We start from the raw sequence: 21,232 nt of genomic DNA, 5'->3' as shown, positions 1-21,232 counted from the left end.
GTGAATAGTGCTATATGACATTGCTCTTTCCCCAGGGCAATCCTTATAAGCATATAATTCCTGACTATAAAGCTGAAAGGCTTGATAGCCCTGCCTAACTGAGCATCCAGGCCCCACAGTTCTTGAAATGTAACTTAAATTTCTCATCCAAACCCAATAAAGTGTTAGCATGTTTTATAATGGGGAACTGGTGGGTGAGGTAAGCTAGATAATTTTGTCTCTGAATTTTACTTTGTATACATATATATGTTGTATATTTTGTATAAGTATTTTTAATATAATTTAAACTACATTAGAAAAAATCTTTTCATTGACAATTACTGTGTGGGATTTATGTTTGAATAACTGAATAACAGGTGTTTTGGGCCAAACTAAGGAAAGTATGTATTATCACAATGCACAAACTTGCATGAGAAATCACTAGGTTTGATGGGGATATTCATTCCAAGGACTACTGGAATTAGAAGGCGGCTCTTTAACAGAGAGAGTATTTAATTCTGCATATAAATGACTTTTTTTTAGAATTACTCCTGAAATCTGTACTGGGTCTGCCAAACATTAGTTCATCTTTCCTTTCCAATACTATATCAAATAGAACCATTTTAGCCCATTTTCCAAGTCACTCTGCAACCTAACCCTTTTTCCCCTTTTATGTTTGCAGTTTCTTGAAATGTCTTGATTGTGGCAGTCTCTTCTGTTTTCAGCACTGGTGTTTTGTAGAGATAGACACCTTCTTTAGGATGTAGATAATATTTAGAAGATGATAGTAGGTACACAGCTAGGATGCCAGAGACTATAAAGTATTAAAGCAATTCTATGTCTAGAACCATTCTTTGCAACTTCCAAGGAATAATTCAGACAGCATTCCTTGTTGAAAGCTATTTTTTTTTTCTTTTAAAAGGATGAAATCTACTGCAAGTACACATTTCTCTTTCTCAAAAGTTTTTGATTGTTGTTGGCTGGTATTTTTTCAGCAGCCCAGTATGGAATTCTGGAATGTTTTGCTATAGATTATGTCACTTTTAAGTAGGGCCAGCAATTTTGCTGACAGCTACCACATTGTATCAACTTAATTCCTATAATACTTAAAGGTACTGTTGCCTTTTCCAATGCTCCATTATATTTTCCTCCTAACTTCCTGAGTGTAATCTGTGACATGGAAAAAGATGATATTTCCTCGAAAGTTACTGTAAAGACTATCACCGTTGCTCCTGTATGGTATTCAACGACTCCTTTTAATACACCAAATCTACTCCTCTGTCTATTCAGTCATGCTAATGTGCTAAAGCATACAAAGATATACTCATATAGATGAGTATTCAATCTGTGAGAATTTGTTATGTGAGAATAGGCATATTCTCTCTCCTTAATGAACCAGTCCTCAAAATGATACTAGGCCAGCCAAGGTTAAGATATATGCATTTGAATTTCTAAACAGAAATGCAATAGAGATCAGATGCAGAAAGAAATGGAAAAACATATATTAAAAGAGAGTCTGGAATAAGTCCAGCAGCTCGTTTGTGTTCCAGGAAATCTGATAATTTGTGCCAAGCCCTGCTTCACTGGATGAGATTCTCCAGCTTTGGTGTCTGCATCTATCTGTAATACGGTTTTCTGTTTTCCAATATGTTGCATTCACAGACAATAGGTCTCCAATTTGTGCATGTGTGCATAGATAGGGGGTGGGTGGAGCATGTAAACAGTTGTATCGTACAATTTATCTCTTTTACATACTGTATAAGTATGTATTACATAAGATATATATACCCCTATATATAATATGCATTTCTATGTAGGATTATTTTTGTGTCTGGAGAATTCTATTCAAGTCTATGCTAGATTTCTTTAATAAATTCACAATTAACAACAGATCGACACTGAAGAAAACATTCATATGATGATGGATCACCACACTTCATAGACTTCCCTAATGATCTAAGGAAAATAAGAATTCCATGGAAATGTATAATGAGAGCACAACCTCCGTTGTAACTACTGACAAGATCAAATGTTTAAGGCATCAGGGAATGCTTTGCACAAAATTCTGTAAAGTAATGAAATTATAATAATTTTAGGCTGCTTTAATTATTTTTTTAAATTCAATTATGCTTTCATTTTGGATATTATGGGTACAACTATGCATTTCCTGTATTGTCTGATGTAGCAAGCAATGACTTGCAAATGGATATTGAATTTATACTCTGCTATTCCCCCAAATCAAGATTTCCTAATGCTTCTACAAAGCAAAGGTAGGTAGCAGAAATCTCTTTATTATAAATAAATAGACTATGAAAAAATTTTAATGTATTTTTTTAGCTGACTTACTTTCCCTAAAAAAATGTGTATTATTTGTTGTAATTTTATTTATGATTCTCCTTTTCCACGTGAACCTCATGATCTTCTAATGTTTGTTAATATAAAGATGAACTGAAATAGAACCACTTCCCCCCCCCAGCTTTGGCAACAGATGAAGGAATAGTCCCTCCCGCACTGCTTCTAATATCCTTGTCATTTCTAGCCTTCTGCATCAGCCATAGTGATTTCTTAATCTTCTGTGAACTCCATAATGCCTTCCCTCTATTTTACAGTTACTCTTCTAATGTATTTTCATTCTTTTATAGTATCAGTTGTCCTTGTGATTAAGATCGCTCTAGTCAATTAAGCAGTTAAACTTTAATAATGGTCTATTTGAAGACAATTTGTTTCTACTCATTTACAGGAACTGCACTGCCTTTTTTACCTTGAAATATTAAAAGGTGTGTCCAAACTCAATTGAGATCAATGACTGAATTCCTACTTATTTGAACTGCTCCAGGATTTTCCTGTAAAAAGCTAACAAAAGTAGTAAGCATTTACCATTCTGAGCATAAATCACTTTGGAAGAACTCCATGAAAACCAACCTGCAATTTTATTTAGACAATTAAATGTTGTGTATCTTGTTCCACAGTGAATTGTAAAACTTGTTGTTCATTCATAGATGTGCTATTGTTGTTAACAAAACCCACTGAATTACTCACGAACTGATTCCCTGTTTTCTGTCTTCACTTCATCTTACCTTGCCCTACAAGGTGCAACAATAAGAGGATAAAACTGCTACTGTCTCTCAGCTCCTCCCTCTTACAGCACAAAACTGGCTACACAGTCCTTTTGTCCGCTTTCCAGATCTTTTGGGGAAGAAAATGTTTTTGTGCTAAGTATGGCTGTTGTCTGTCCTCTTTGCATATAGAGTATAAATATTGTTCTTGCAGTACTCAAACTAGGTGAGCTATGTCTCAGCAGAAGGAGAAATATCATCTTCGGGTTTCTCTAAAAATGCCTAATTGGAGTATTTATTGAATGCTAGTTCTTGAATATGTCAAACATTAACAATTCTGAGTGTCAAATGCATATTTTACTGTGAGCTTTCTTTGCAGGATTCTGAAACTATTATGACACATCTATACAGCAATATATCCTTGTCTCAGTGGCCTCTTTTCAGGGGTGAACTGAAGAGGCAGGAAAGAACCATTGAAATAAAGAGACAATATCAGGTTCTTTAAAATAGTTTTCACCCATTTAATTACATTCTTTTAGATTACTCTCAAAATCTGGAAGCAATTTTAAACTCTCATGTATTCTGTTATATGCTGCAAAATAATAAAATACACTTTAAAAATGGCAAGTTAGGACTTCAGAATTTTATTTTGCCTTATTTTCTGATTGTCCTGTCATTAGTTATTATTTTATGAAGTATAGTGTTATCAATTATTTATTGCATCCAGCTATACATATATAAAAATTATTATTTTATGTATTCTATGTCACTAATTCAAAAATGCTAGAAATGTATACTATTTTTAATAGATTCTTCTTCAGTTTACATTTCTATAGATGCATCTGTGTGTGTATTTATCCACATAAATATCTCAGTCATGTTTTAAAGAATATCAATAATAAGTGTAAATTACACTGGGACCTCATGATAGTTGGAGTTGAACACATGCTGTGAGATAGCCAAGGTCTGTGAAGGACTGATGATTTCCCCACTGAAATGCTATTAGCTACAAATATAATTCAAAAGGGTAACTAGTTTGCACAGGTATAGCTGGATCTTCATTTATCTGGTGAATCGCATTTTCACACCTCTCAGTCAGGCTGTCCGTGTCCTTTTTTGAAACACAAATGAATATGTTTGCAGGTTTTCTCTCTCAGCAGTCTGAACATTTTTGCCTTTTAATTAGCTTGAAAGACAATATCTGAGTGGAAAATCTGAAACATTCTGGAGTAAGACTACGTTGATTAGTTGTACGCAATCTTGTGTAATTAATGTTTATGTCCTATAGTCTTTTTTATCTATCAGCAGTAGAAAGCTTTTGCATACCTGGGCTCCTTCTACCCAAAAGCTCAGGTCACACAGAAGAGCTTCAGCCAGAATGGTAGGTGAAAAGTAATTTGTTTCCTAAGAACTAAATCAGCAAACAACTAAACTTTAAGACCCCTCTTACATATCCTCCTATGATTTATACCAAGATACCATGTCCTGTATTCCTTGGCAAGAGTCATATAGGACTTTAAAAGAAGAAACAAATTAGACACTCTTGTGGGCTGTCTGGTCGTGGTTTTCTCGGTCTTGTCATCCATGTGCCAGTGCTGACACACAGGTGGACAAATCTCTCTTATTTTTACTCAGTCCCCAAAGGCAGAACATGAGAACAGAGAAACACTAGGCAAGAAAGAACAAATGAGACTCTTTTCTGCTCAAGGTCCTGGGTCAAATCAAGTTTTTAATCTTTTTGACATTCTTGATAAAAAGCAAAAAATCCCAGTTTAGTTCTCTTTGCACAAAAAGCAGCTGAATGGTTCTTGCCAGGGTATGGACTGTTGCTCAAGGAAAGCATTTTGTTTTGGTCACTGTGCTTTGCTGTTTTTTTACTAATGATGTTTCATTCATTTTTCTACAATGACACAGAAAATCAGAAAATGCCTTTGAAAGATAGTGGTCTTTTCTTGCTCAAATTTTTTGTTATCAATGCAGTGCTGCAGTGATGAGAGCACTATCCTTAGATAAGACTACAGGTAGGTGAAGAGAATGTAATTTACATTTTTAGTGTATATTTTAAGAGAAGATTGAAATGTTTATGTGATAAAAGGATGTTTTCACTTCAGTCAGATTGTGCTTTAACAAGTAGCAAGGCAAATAAGACTTGATATCCTCTACTTGTTTTTCTCCTTTTAAATTTATTACAATTTTCTTAACTAGAAGGCACTAAAAAAATTAACCTTCCCCCAAAAAACCCTAAATCCAAGCCAAAATATTAAGCAAAGAAAACCAAAAAAGCAAAATAGGAAACTAGTTTTGTTAGGTGCGGTAAAGGTGCTGTTTATGTCAAAGTAGCCAATTTCTGCACTCTTCAGAACTCTGGCTGAGTTCTGCATTGTTCCTAGGAGCAACCATGCCAAAATATAGGCAAAATAATATTGAGTAGAAGTAAAGATGTAATAAATATGGGGATAATTAAATCTTTGCCAAAAAAAAAAATCATAATCTTCAAAAAGGATGATAATTAATTAGAGGATTCAGAAAAGAGCTACAATAATGATCTGAGGTCAGGAAAAAATACCTTATAATGAGAGACTCAAGAAACTTCAAGCAATTTTGTTTACAAAAGAGAAAGTTAAAATGTTACTTGATCTTGGTCATTACATACCTACATGCAGAAGAGGGGTTTTTTGTATTAGTCTCTACTTTGATCTTATAGCAAAAATAACAGGATCTACTTTTGAAGGAAAAACATTAGACTTTTTTGGTAGAAATAAACTGCAAAGTTTTTAATAAAAAGGTTCATTAACTGATCAATAACTTTCATTGTGAATGATTCCATCACTTGAATCCTTTAGATCAAGATTGTGTAAATTCCTTAAAAGATATCCTAAGGACCAAGTAGAGGTCATGGGATGAACATGGGGGGGTGGGGGGGTGGTGTGGTGTGGTGAAAAAAGCCCACCCAACCCACAAACAACCTGCAGAAAAAAAGGGTTGTATGACATGTATAAAGCAGGGGAACTAGCTAGACTCATAATAGCCTTTTCTGACTCCAAAATGTATTATATACATCTGAGTTCAAAACTGCAATGTCATTCAGAAATTATTTCCATAGGCTGTGTCAAACACTGAAGAGAGCAATTTCTAGGAAATAAGGTATTTTATTACTCCAAACTCATGGCAAATGAGAAAGAATCATTCTTGATGTAATCACCTCTTCCATGAAGGCAGCTACCATTTTCACCAGCAATCTCTGGCTGATGTTCTTTTTATACTGTTTTCTGGAAAGATAGGAGAGCAGGAAAAAAGATACTTTGGCTATTTCAAAGAGCCATGGCTTGGATGCAGCTGGGACGATACTGCCCCATACAGCAAATGTACTGTCCACCAAAACGATCATCTTTACTCACCTGCAGCGTGACCACTGGGACACATCCTACCCATGGCCCCCTGTGCTTGCTGTTCCACACAAATCTCTAACTTCCACAGCATCTGGAAGGTCAGTAGGAAATATGATGCTGACCCTCTGTGTCCTGAGGGTGAAGAGTGAGATCAGTCCCCCACAACCAGGTTTCATCAACAAAGTAAAGGAAGGTGTGTGAGCCTTTTCCCAGGGCAGCAGCCACAAGTGCATAGGAACTTTCTAGGGTGGTATATGCTCCTATCTGGTGTTCTTTACAAGTCTCCTATCAGTGTATGAACCCTGAAAGTTACCCCTCCTTTACAGGATCCTTTGCAGGATACTAGATAAGCTTCATTGACACTGCAACAGTCTACGCTCACAGCTTTCATGATACCAAAGATTTTGAGTTCTCCACTGTCTGGGATTGAGGCCATGAACGCATCCATGATTCTCAGCCTGCATGGGTCTGAGTGTCTCTGTCTCATGGTAGATGCTGATTACTCATTCCAGGCATGGGTCACTGTTATGGTTTAGCCCCAGCCAGCAGCTGAGCACCACGCAGCTGCTTGCTCACTCCTGCCCAGAAGACAAAGGTAAAACTCGTGGGTTGGGATAAGGACAGTTTACTGGGACAGCAAAGGATGAAGAAAATTATTACAACAGTACTTACAACAGAATATACAAAATGGGTGACACACAACGCAATTTCTCACCTGATGACTGCACTCTCAGACCATCCCAGAGCCAGTCCCAGAGCCACACCACTCCTCGCCAACTAGCACCCTTTTATGCTAAGCATGACATCATATGGTATGGAATACCCCTTTGGCTAGTTTGGGTCACCTGTCCTGGCTGTGAAAATTAACTTTATCCTAGCTCATACACCACATGCTCTGTTCAGTGAGCAGGTTACCATGGGTCATGCATTCACCTGGCCTGCTGCAAGGTGGCAAACCTCACCAAACGCAACAGCTTAGAGTGGCATTGCCATCAGTGTTGATCACCGCTGTCTGATGTGCCTTGTACAGCCTGTGTGAAGGCATCGGCAGGCTGTTCTAGGCAGAGTGGCCACAAGAGGGTCAGACTCTCCAGCTTCTGCTCTCACTGTCATCCCAGGATGTGGTGGTAGAGAAAGTGGAGAAGTGCATGAATCCATCTGTGCCCATCTGGCTCAGCACTAGTTTCATCAGTGTGCTCACAAACACTGTAGCAGTAATCCACCATGCCTTCATGCTCCAGTAGTCAAAAAATATATTTGGCTTCTCTCCATCCATCTAAATGCCTCACACAATTGCCAGTCCTCTCCACCTAATCCTTGTGTTGTCTTCTTCAGAGATACACAGAGTCTGATTGCAAGCATCCTCCAATGCTTCCTGTGTCTGCAGCCTCAGCTTGAGCTCTACACATTCTTTATTTGCATTTATTGGTCACAGTCCCTGTCCTTAAGAGCTGAAGAGCCTCATACCACCAGCAGATATGGTTCTCTATGTTACTCTTTCTCTGTGCACTCTGTCCAGCACTTTACACAGGCAAGGTCCTGAAAACATGCATAGTTATCCCTTTTTTTTTTTCTTTTCCTCCTCCCCCACTTATGGAGCTTTGGCTTCTCTAGCCAAAGCCCAAATTACATCCCTCCAATCAAAACTTTGGGGCTGGTGGTTGCTTTTTGTACAAAAACACCAAGCAGGAGATGGTCTGTTGTTGGCAAACGTGGTGCTTGAGAAGCAAAGATCTCCCTAAAAGCCCCTTGTCCTTCTTCCCTTTTGAATTAGTCCATTTTCTACATTTAATTGATATCCCCTTCAATGGAGCCCTGTTCTGAACTGTGCTTTCAAATTACTTTTAGGGCAAACCTTAAAGATTTACTTTGTTACTTACATATTACTTTACTCTCACTGTCACCAGTACTTGAAAGGCAGCTCAAATTGCTCACATCTAGCATCACTTTGACACTAAGAATTTACTAAACCTTAAATTTATTTTTTATTTTCCTGAAAAGTTGCTTAAACTGTACATTTAGATCTATAATTATGAAATTATACTTATCTAAAGGTGATTTATATGCCTAGCTGCAGGTATCTGAGTTTTTTTGGAGAGAGAAAAAATGTCACTTGTCCTGAGAAGAGTAATATGTAGCAAAAAAATGTGAAGAATGCTTTCACAGCTCTGCAGAAACTCTGTTTCTTTCTCCGGATAGAAGTAATTTCCTTTCCAATTAATGCAAGGTTCAGACCTAAGGGGATAATGGACCATATAATAGTTAAGATCCAGGACATGAGATCAGAGAAGGAAGAATGTAACTAGGGAGGAAAGTTGCTCTGAGACTGATTTTTTTTAAAAAAGATCCTATTAGGGAACCATTAACATCTTAGACTACATATGAACTGTGGGACTCAGAGCAATTTTGATCTTATTGTTCTGGTTGCTGACTCCAGCTGCGTCTCTGCTTCCTGCTAGGGAAAGAGCTTGACGTGCCCTCTTCCCCATTATGTGCCTTGGTATCTGTGGGAAGAAACATGGGACAAAATATATGGGCCATGTTACACAGTCCAGCCCTTTTCTGCCATAGAGCTGCTGTCTTGGACCTCTTTTTGTACACTGGTAAAATCCTGTCTTCAATATCATAGGGTTTTTTTCACTCTTGCTATATTGAAAATGCTGCTCCAGAGCTCCATTGTTCTTTGGAAATCTGAATTTCCCATGAAATTAGGTAGGAATTTACATTAATAATATGCTTTCAAAAATGCATTTCTGGCTTTTCTTTTTTGCCAGGGATTTCCTGTTAAAAAGACTGAGAAAAATTGTCACATACTAAATCGTGTGATACAAGTATTCAGTAATATGTATGTGCAGAAAAATCAGTTAACTCTGTCAATCCTACTGTTCCTTTGTGTTTATATTTTGTCATTAAGGGTTAAATGTTTTGCAATAGTTAATCCCTTTTTGTACTTTTCATTCAACATGTATCTGAGCAACCTACAAAATTGTTCCTGTAAAGCATTTCCCCTCTTTTTTTTTCATGACCATGGGAATGTGCTGTTATATCCTTCTGTCACTGGTGATTGATAATAATGTTGAGATGTCCATTGCCTCTGCTTGGTTGTGCACCTACATGATATGAAAGCGATGCATATTTTTTGTTTAGACAGTTAGCTTTTCCTCAGTGAAAAAAAAAAAAAAGTTTGAACTGAACATGTTGCTGTAAGGCAAGAAAAAGATTGATTGGGTGGATATAAAACAATTGGAGAGACGTGTGTCCTCATGTGTGTAATAGGTTGTGCCAGGAGCTGGAGTTGGGTGGGGAGACGCAAGAGAGGATGAAAATATATTCTATTATGCGGGGGTTTTTTTGCAACATAACATGAATGGAAAGCTCTCCTAGGAAGCTGTATTACCAATTCAGAAAGTATGCAGGATTGAAAACACACTGCCCTTTACCTCTTGTACCTGCTATTCAAATGAAACAAAAGATGTTTCAGCACCAAAAGTTTTATTATGATACAAGTAATGATGGGCATAAACTGTTATGTGATAATGGTTGTGAAGCCTCTCTACTGAATAATTTTCAGATCTTGTGATTTTTTTTGGTGAGAGGATAACTTTCTTCTCTTTGAGATCCTTTCTATAAAATAGATCAGGTGATCACTGACAATTTTTATCAATCTCCTGCCCCAGTTATTTTGCTACATTGTTTGGCTTGTTTTCTTTGTCATAGACAAATATATATTGTTACTATTTCATACATAAATTCATGAAATAAATTTAGGAATGTTTATGTACAGAAATTTCAATATATATCACTGTCATTTTATTTGCTTACATATAGAAGCATGGGTTTATATAGGCAGAAACATTCAGACATTCTACCACTAATCAAAGGGAGTTTCCTTTTAGATTTATAACTTTGCCCAAAACACATAAGCAGCCACAAAAATCACTCTACTCAACCTCAATGATAATGGAGAGAAGCCAGAATTAAATTTAAAAAAACAATTAAATAATCAGTTTGTGAGAAGAAGGATGAAGAAGATGAAACTTCGGCTGCATAAAAAGAAACATGGCCAGTAGATTGAGGGTGGTGATTCTCCCCCTCTACTCTGCTCTTGTGAGACCCCACCCGGAGTACTTCATCCACCTCTGGGGTCTCCAGGACAAGAAAGGCGTGGACCTGTTGGAGCGAGTCCAGAGGAGGCCACGAAAATGATCAGAGGGCTGGAGCACCTCTCCTATGAAGACAGGCTGAGAGAGTTGGGGTTGTTCAGCCTAAAGAGAACCTCTGGGAAGACCTTATTATGACCTTTCAATATATAAAGGGTCTTATAAGAAGATGGAGAGAGGCTTTTTACTAAGGCCTGTAGTGACAGAACAAGGGGCAAACACTTTAAATGGAAAGAGGGTAGATTTAGATTCGATGTAAAGAAGACATTTTTTACAATGAAGGTGGTGAGACACGGGAACAGGTTCCCCAGTGAAGTAGCGGATGCCCCCTAAGAGTAGTAGTAGATGCCCCATCACTGGCAGTGTTCAAGGCCAGGTTGGACAGGACTTTGAGCAACCTTGTCTACTGAAAGATGTCCCTGCCCATGGCAGGGGAGTTGGAACTAGGTGATCTTTACATGTCCCTTCCAACCTAAACCATTCTGTGATTCTATGATAAGATAGGGAAAAAAACCCATAATGGAATCCAAGCTGCATATTTTAACTTATTGTAGGAAATCATGCGTGTTACAACATGACTAAAAATGCTCAACATTGGATAAAACATAACAGTTTGTGTGATGGCTAACAGTTTGGGGTATTTAAAAGGCATTAATGTTTGCATTGGGTTTATGTGGCAAGGTTTTGGTAGCGGGGGAGTAGTTTTGGTTTTGTTTCTCTCTATCCTTCTCTATTTTTAATTGGCAATAAAATAAATCTTCTCCAAGTCAAGTCTGTTTTGCCCGTGATGGTTTGGTGAGTGATCGCCTTGTGATTATCTCAAGCCATGAGCTTTTTCATCTTATTTTCTCCCCTCCTTCTGCTGAGGATGGGGAGTAAGAGAGTTGTAGGCATCTGGCAGTCAGCCAAGATCAGCCCACCACACTGGGTAGATGTTGGGCTTCTATCAAATGTAGAGTTTGACAGAAAACACCCAATGCACAGTAATTCCAATTCTGAATATACATATTAGCTCTGTTAAATTATCTGGTTTTTGCTGAAGGCATGCAAGAAAAAAATCTCATAATTTACATTAGTCATTCCAAAAATGTGGATTTAGGCAAAATTCTACATCATGCCTAATACTATTTTCACTAATTTTGCACTCAATCTGATTATATATGTATGTACACAAGTATAGGTATATGTGTAAGACTTGATATGAACAACCTAGTCCATACTTCAAAACAGAAGATTGGGATATGAGTGAACTATTGGAGAGAGGCACAGACATGAGATACCAGAGAAATGCCTATCCCAAACTAGGGGAGCACCATGTCCTCTGCAGACATTTGAGGAAACATTAGAGTGGGTAACAGGATCATGGTGCAAGCCTTAGAGAGGAGTTTGATGAGAAAGTCACGTCCTGGGAAAGTGTTGAAGAGTTTTTAGCATGTTCTGTTTTCAGAGTGGGATGGAGCTGACATCTCTTGAATCTCTTGACTTTCATGTTTCTTTGCTTTTGTAAGAGATTAAGGAAGACAGCAAGCGCTTCCTTGGGTTGGGCAGGAGTTGGTGGCCACAGCATGCACTCTGCTGTAGGCAAGGAAGGCTTTCCACTAGGCGCAAAATCTGCACAATAATTGGTCTTGGTGTTTATGTTTTGCTGTTCATGCTTCTGCTTGCTTGGGTATCTTTGGCTGCTGTTTCACCTTTCTTCTTTTAGCATTAAAAACAGAGAAGTAATTTCAGTTTCTCCTAGTCTATTGCCCTCTTTATTTCATTTGAATCTGGTGTCAGAGGGATCATTTTCCATTCCAGAGAATTTGCTAATCCATGTAGACTTGTGAAAACTTTTTTTTTTTTTTCTTTTCCTCCCCTTGCTGCCCTGAATCTCTGAAGGCTTTCAGTAATCACACAGTTCCCAAAACTCTCTCACAGAACCAATCTTTGAGCAATCTGTGCTGCTTAATAATCTTGTCATGCTTTCACCCTTTTTCTCTAGACTGGAAGGATTCTTCTGAATCCCATCTGGTCTCCCTGTCTCTGGGCATCTTCTTCAGCCCAACATTGCTGCCTCTTCTGCATTGCAGCAGGAATCTATCCATGTTGTTTGTACTGACAAAAGGGGCATGTTTTCCTTAATTCTGCTAAAACTCATGCTTGCATCATATCCACAGTTCATACTCTGAAAATTGATATCCTATTGTTAATTCAAATGAAAACATTTCACTTAAGTTTTTGTATCTATAACTCTGAATAGTTCTGATATTAAAGTATATTTTTAAGGCAGAAGTACTTCCAAACTGAAAAGTATTTAGAGAATTAAGAAACTTATAAAACACTGATATTAGATTTTTTTCTAAGGAATGGATTTTCTTCCAAAGCCAACAATTCAAAATTCACAAAGCTTCATAAAATATTTTGGTGGTGTTATATCTTTTTTTTTTTTTTTCCCCAAAGAAAATAGAAAGAAACATGTCTAAGCTCTGCTTAATACAGATAAAATTTTTATGTACATTCCCAAGATATGCGTTCTTGACATTTTCTAATGTTATTTCTATCTTTATCAAGGAACATTGTATAAAATCTTGCTGATGCCTTTAAACTGGGACCCTTTGTATTCTCACTGTATTTCATCTGTATGACAGAAAAGCGATGAACTGTCCACATAATAGTCCTTTTCATTTTGATCATCTTCATTATAATTGCTGGTTAAACTTTGCCTTTTTGACGAGAGTATAAAATGGTTTATTTTCCCTTTGTTGTATTGTTCAAAGCTCAAAATGAAACAAACAAACAAAAAAACCCAACCAAAACACAAACCCCACAAAACCAAACCCAACATTAAGTAAAACTTTACTTCTACAATTTGTTTTCTGAGCATTAGATTCTCAATATTACAACAGCATTTTTTTTTCCTGTGTGCTAAGGTAGTTGTTCCAGGCCATTTTCCAGATAGCCCTTTAATACCTCCATTATTAATCTTTTTCTTGCATTCTTTGGGCACTCAAAACTTGCACTGAGTTTTAGGTGCATGGGAGTGACGGACAGAACCATATGCAAATTTCCTATTGATTTAAGTTATGATTCAAGGTGATTTTTACCTTCAGCTCCATCATCTCTGTTTCTCATTCTCATGATACAGAAGATGATTTTGGCTCTGACGTAGTTGTTCTGTGATTAAATTTGCATAGACTACTTGGGGTAAGATGGCATTTTTCTGCCCAGTTGCCAAGCTTTTGAAATGCCAGCTTCAGTCTATGTCTTTTGAAATTTCTACTGGTTGTTACATTTTGACCCACTTTTAAATTTTCACCTTCTTTATTTCAAATATTTACCTTGCAAGTATACTGATACAGACTTCCTAACCTTTCTGTTTATTTTTAATTTATTTCATGATCTGCTAAACTTCCTTTGCTGTATCTGTAAAATATTGTTTGCATAGATCATTATTCAGCAATTTAACTAACTTGCTCAATTAACTGGCATAATTAAAATTCCAGAAATCCTTAAGTAATTATTACAAATAAGCTTTACTCATTTGTTTTATCTAAACAAACTCTACAAGCCAGTAGCACAACAGCTGCTAGCACAAGCTCTATCATTAAGGTGCTACTTCTCTTCTATTTCTGAGTACTTAACAAAGAGCTGGGCCACTACAAATGAAAATCCCCAAAACTGCATGTCATATCATTGCAAACTCAATCAGCTTTTGAAATGGACCATTAAGTATTAAATTTTGTGAGAGTGATTAATAAGGGAGATAGAAACCAGCATTAGTATTTGTAGGAGAAAGTTCTTTTATGTGATATATATGCGATTTTAGACAAATGAGAAAGCTATTGCTAAAGCAAAAACTGAAATCCGTTACTCTGTGCTAAAAGATTCATTGTTGGTTTTTTTTTTTTTATTTTCAGTCCCCCACTGCAGGTCTTTGCATACTTTCCAAGGTATAACAGCAATAGCCTTTCTAGTTACCTGGTACCTAACTCAGTGGAACTCAAATAGAAACCTCAGGAATTAATATGAGTTTTCAAACTGCTGTCATAGTAAATTAATAGCTCTCTGGGTTCTTGCTTATGTGATAGTGAGTAATATTACTTTTGGTAGTATGACATGAGGCCTCAGATTTGTATCATCATGGAAAAATACGATGACCTGTTTCCACTTTGGAATGAAAAACATTAAGTACAGCTTTTTTCTTCCTCCTCTGCTACCTTCAGTTGCTTGTCGTTTCCTCTCCAGATGTTCCTGCAATCCAGCCTTTCTCCTCGAAGACACTGACAGTTATTTGAGGAAGAGGAAGTCTCACATTGCTACACTGGTCAGTTGTAGCAGAAAGATACTGAACCAATGGTGTACAGAAAAGATGTTTCTTTCTTTCAAATCTTTTTTTTCTGTGGATTTTTTTTTAAATATAAAAGCCTAAATCATGCATTTAGAAACCAGCTTAAATGACAGGGGCTCAGCAGGCTTGAACATTCAACGGGTCCCAATGAAATTAGTGAAAGCTTAGGATATGCACCAGGCTTTAAAATTGAACTGCTACTTATAAAATAAAAACCTGAGTAAGGAAGCTGAATTAAATCTACATCTCTGAAAAGCTTCTCAAATGTTATCATTTGATTGGTTAATCATTTGATTGGTGACTTTTTTGGTTACAAGGAAATGTATATGGAGTGTTATACTTAACATAATGTAGGTTACACTAAGAACTGAAAAATACATGTAAAAATTCTCCAGGCTGTGATAAAGAGCAACAGTTACATGTGGAGGGATGCTGTTTGTCTGTTGCTGGTTCCCATCATTGCATTTTCTAGGGAAAAGTGGCACAGACAGAAGCAGAATCAAGAGCTGGAAGAGTTAATCTCATTACATTTTCTTCTGCAGAGGATCAAAACCATGATTACGTTGCAAACATCTAAAATATGTAAATGTTATCCTGACATATACCCTCTGATGTCCACTATTGCATGCATGTGTGGAGAAAAACAGTGGCAGGTCTATGGACTGTGTAAATGAACTGCCTGAAAGACCACCTCTGTATTGAAATGTCACAAACAACAAAAAAAGTGAACCCTCTGCTATAGTTCAAACTTATTATGTCACTCAGCTTATACCACAATTTGCCCACACTTAAAATTTCCTGTAAGTCCAGGCTGAACATCTGTGCTTCTGAAATATATGTTGTATAAAAGGCTAAACTCCGCCTGTTAAAAGAAAAAGAGTCTCAAGGTAAAGAAAACAAGGCTGTATTGAATAACCAGGATATGGGAAAAGAAGGGAAATTCAATTTCTTTTTGAGTGTTAAATCTTTTGCAATTACACTTTAATAGCTAAAGTAGGAACAGATATTTTGTAGGCTGTAAACTAGACAAGTTGTTGGAGAAAAGTGAGGCTAAATGAAAATTTTATATTAAATTTTCTGTGGGGTCTGATTTCTAGACAAATTTTGGTAATTTACTGCAAATTAGTAGGAATTAAACTGATACCCCACTTCTGAGAATTCATGTCTGAATGCCTGTGTCGTAGTGTAGTAAAAAAAAGTCTAACCTCTTCACCCAGCCCCTGCTAATTAAACTGAGTCACTCATTCATTTAAAGTGCTGATGCATGCTTTGAAAGTCTATGTTCTCCTTTAACACAAGGGCATAAAGGATGAAAAGGTCAGTGACATACAGCAGTAAGTGTCTGAAAACCATTTAATGAGGTAGTCCGCATAAAAATGAGATTTTTCCTTTGAAACAGGTAACGTAAAGTTTAGACGATATGTGCCAAAATGATCTCAGCTTCTGGCAGTGCAGTTCCTTGGCTTAATTCATTAAAAATACTAAATTGGCTGTATGAAACAGAAGGACATCCTTAAGAAACCTGTCTCAGATACTTTTGTGAAAAAGATGGACATCTCATTCAAGGCTAGTCTCAAAATTTAATAAGAAGTTCTCACATAAAATTTTCCAACTTTCTTATGAGAAGAATATGGAATTGGGAAATGTATGCCTTATGTGTCCAACTTTTTGAGTATCTAGCAGCTTGGACCATATTTAACTTTGTCCTTTAGGAAGTGAAATTACAAGCAGTGAGGGATGAGACACAGGTAGCAGGTCAGACTCTGTGTCTTTGAAAACCTCATCTGAGAACAGCTGGCTGTTAACATTCTTGGGAATATCTGAGATGATACAAATTTTTAAATATCACTTCTCAATAACGAAATGCACAAAAAGATTCACAGTATGTAGCCATCCTCATTTACCAAAGGGATAAATGAATTCTGATTTTACCCATAAATTGTGTCCCTCAGATGGTATCTTTAGGACCTCATTTGCACATATTGGTGTAGATCTTAAATGTGTCTGTAAACAAATCTAAGCCTTTCTGGAAAAGTGCACCTGGCCATTGTCATAAGCACAGATTCATTTGACCTGATAAGTTTAGAGATTTAACAGAGAATAATTAGCTACATTAATAGTTGTTTTGAGAACTCACAATAATGAGTTTATGATATAAATAATCACTTACAGTGACAAAATAAAACTATATTAACAATGAAATTGTTCTATAACTAATAATGTTGATGACAATGCTGCTAAGAATGGACTGTGATATTTTATGGTTACACATGCATGCTTTTTTATTAGAGAAAAATAAATTTCTTGATTTTACTAAAGTATGTTTCATATTATTTAAAACTATTACGATTTCAATAGGAAAACCCCCCAAAAACCCCTTTTTAAGTTAAACTCTTGGAGATTTATTTGGAGATAAATCAGTTTGAAAAGGTACCTTACAATGAAAAAAATTGAAACAATACACATATAGTTGATGGAGACTGCAAACAGAACAACTTTACTTGAAAGCTACTTATAGAAAAAAGAGAAAAAGTTTTACATGTTGTATTTGTGAATTTTTTTCTCTCTGTCTTTTAATCAAAATTCTTCAGTTAATTCATAACTTTCTACTTTAATGTGTATAATCTTTGGGAATTTATGCTGAAAAATGTCTCTTACCCTTATGCTTTTCTGTATCTGTGGATAGACCAGTACCTCTCCTTTCTAAAACAGTAGGTTATTGCATGTTTCTTGCTGTGAATATTATAGCTGAAATACTAAACATAACCTGCTAATAAGTTATTGAGATCCTATGAGATTACAAGTGAGACAACAGCAGATGGAAGATAAACATGTGCCATTGGCTACAGTTGAAAGTGTCAAAAATAAGCTGTGAAGCTGAATGACTAGTTGCACAGAACAAAGATGCTTCATCTCAGAGGAAAATAACAGCTGAATGAGAATTAATTTTTGATAGCTATTTTCTGTAAAGGCAAAATCATCTTTGTGTAGGAGGTGTACTTAAGTGGGATGCTGAGCTTGCATTGGCTTTCTGCATCAAAGTGATTGTTATCTTATAGTCCTTAAAACCTTACCCCATTACTCTTGATTTAATGTCACGATTTTTAAGTTTTTTTCTGTTCTACTCCAAATGATCCAGGCTGAGCACCTTCTAAGAGTACATCAAAAGTCATAAGTAACAACTGCCACGTATGATTTATTTTTTCTTTAACCAATCTTCAGACTAAGAGTTGTCTATGGTGTACGGTGGTGGACAACTTCTGGATGCTTCTATTGTATTTTCTCCAATTCTGTGATTCCACTGCATCACATTTGCAGGTATGGTTCAGGGTAAGTAGGCCTATGAGTTAGATTTTTAATACTTAATTTTTTTCATGTCATCTGTGGAGTCTGCATGTAAAGATCAAGTAGGACAAGAAACAGCTGACCGTCCAGTGACTGTATAACTGGTACTATTCACCCTCATTCATTCTTCATCAGGAAGAACAAGGCTTGGATTCACAAGGCCTTGGACAGAAATTATTTTTTTTAGATGTCCAGTACATCTTGAGGAGAAAGTTTACCGAATTTCCGCCAAGTGGGCAAATGCTGATGCAGTGGTACAGAAGGATAAGATGCATTTCTGTGAGAAATTCAGAAACAAATGCGAGATTTTCAGTAATGAATAAAAGTGAACATTCATCCTCTATAAGAACTGAGAGCCATGTAAAAATTCTTAGGTCAGCAGAGAGTTAAGGCATGGAAAAGATAAGATATCTGTCTAGCAGAAAGCAACTGTCATTATTCCATTTTTTAAACTACAAGCAAATGTGAATAGAAAATTGATGGCCTTAGTTTTTTTCATTAGTATTATAATTGTTATGTACATATATTCCAGCAATAATATCCAGAAGACAGTCAAACTCCATTCTTCTGTATTTTAAATATGCAGAAATAAACAATCCAGAAAGCTTTTCCATAGAAAATGCATTCTTGCCATATTACCATAACTCGTGTTCTACCATGACAAGTGAAGGTCCTGTAGAAGAGAACAGGCATTTTACTAACTGAGATTTTGGCATGGTTGCAAACAAATAAGGATTTAAATCAGGTTGGAATAAAAAGAAAAAACAAATAGAGGGGTAGGTTGTAAATTATGGATGATAGGTTTAGTGCTTATTCAGTAATTATAAATTAATTTGAGTTCACTATTTTATAAAACCAGGGGTTAAATTTGTATATAAATTATATCTTTCAATCATTTAGACCACTGTGGTATGATAAGCTACTTGGGTTTACTATAAAAATATTTATCTATGCTTCAACACGTTGAGTAATCCTGTGCTTGTTTTTAAGAATCTGAAATTTATGAGGAAAATGTTAAATTGATAAACAACCATGCAAAACAACTCAAGTTATTGGCATTCTAGGGATATAAGTGAAGAATTTGAGCCTATTTTTTACAAAAAAGGGCTTGGGTTTTTTTTCTGGGGGGGGGTGGGGAGGTGGGGGTTTTGTTTCTTTGGTTGGTTGTTGTAGTTTTGGTTTTTTGTGTGGTTTTGTTTGTTTGTTTGTTTGTTGGGGTTTTTTTTGGTGTACCACTGCACAAAGTTGACTCTAGTCAGACAGGAATTTATTTGATACATAGAGCCACTGTGACTTCTAGAGAATACGAACATTTCTCTAAGTATACATCCAAAGATTGTTTGAATAGGATAGTGACATAGCAGTTAGGAGAAATACCTGTCCCGGGACACCTCTAGGGGAAATCAGAGTGAAAATAAGTTCAGCAAACCCCCCAGGAACTAAGTTTACTATTTTGGTAAAGGAATTAGGGGGAAAAAATTCTTCTCGGAATTGTCTTGTTAAATGTTTGGAAGTAATTTCTAATATGGAACAAAATGGTATTAACTTATTCCACTGAGTTGTTCTTTGATTTTGCTGAAACTTTAAGAATGCTTTGAACTCCTCAGAGAAAAAGCACTATGTATGTGTAAAGGATTATTACTGGATTAGCACCCAGCAGTCAGTTATGGGGAATAACTAGCATAAAAATGTGGAAACTCTTGCAAGTCTTATTTCTCTGCTTTTATCCATGTTTTCCAGTTAAGACTCAAATAGTGGAAGATTATTTAGGAGTTAATTTTATGGCAACTACTACATATGTAAATAGTACTGATTTCTTTTTGTCAATTTTGAGAATTTTTTTTAGAAAACATTTTTATTTTTGTAATATACATGCTTCTGCATGCCTCTGGCATCCTGACTTAGAAGCTGTTACTGACTACAGTACCAGCCCTGACTGGATTCCACCCTAGAACAAGAGACAGTGAAGAAAAAGGAAGAAAGCAAACAAAACTCTTCTTCATCAAGCAAAGTTTTAAGAAGGACTGTGAGCAGAGGGAAGCTGGAAAACATGAAAAACACACAGGATAGAGAAAATTACCTCCTCCAACAGTGAGCTTTTCTGAAAAACTGGGCAGTGGGGCAAGAATAAAGCAATAGATCAAGAAATCCAGCTCCCACAGAACACCAACAAGTCAGGTATAATTTATACAAGAAGGGTGATAAGGAAAGAAAGTGTGAAAAAAAACCCAAGTGACAACCACAATATATGGAGACTAGAGAAGATCTTCAATAGGAAGAACAGGAAATTCACAAATGAAAATCAGATAGCATAAGAGCAAGGAAAGTTTTGGGGTTTTTTCTTTTTCTTTTTTTTTTTTTTTTTTCTGACTGTAACAGGGTAGGAAATCTTAATAACCTTCTAATCACATTGGGGATTGTTGATAGTAATGTTGAAGGCCAATTAAGTCTGTGGATGTACACAGGGAAAGGGAAGCACACAAATTGACAAAACAGGCCTAATTGTGAATCACAGGAATGTTTACAAATCAAGGAAAAATGTTTGGTGTTTATTTCCATAGGAACCTTGATCAAAACATTGACATGGACTCTGAACATGTAAATTTCAAGGCAACCAAAAAAGGTCAAAAGAAACACTGACAGAAACATATGACAGAAATCTTTGCAGGCAGGTAACAAAATATAGTTCAGAGATTGTCAGATAAACTGAAGTTCCTGGTAGAGATTTTTGGCTAGTCTGAGTTTAAGGCAGTGATACTCATTGGAAAGCTTACAGGTTACTGTCAGGAGAAATGACGACTCTCTGTAGAGGCAGAAGATGGCCCCCTGAAGTCAACGACACAATTCCCAGCTACATTCTCAACACAAGAAATGTTCAAAGGCAAGCAGGTCAGAATAGTAAAATAGGAATAGAGATGCCTGTGTTATTAGAAAATATACTGCTTCCTTTCCTTATCTTTTACTAAAAGGAAT

Source organism: Grus americana, chromosome Z (genome assembly GCF_028858705.1).
Source record: "Grus americana isolate bGruAme1 chromosome Z, bGruAme1.mat, whole genome shotgun sequence".
Taxonomy (NCBI): Eukaryota; Metazoa; Chordata; class Aves; order Gruiformes; family Gruidae; genus Grus; species Grus americana.
The sequence above is the reverse complement of the archived record's forward strand: the minus strand, read 5'-3'. Positions refer to the sequence as shown.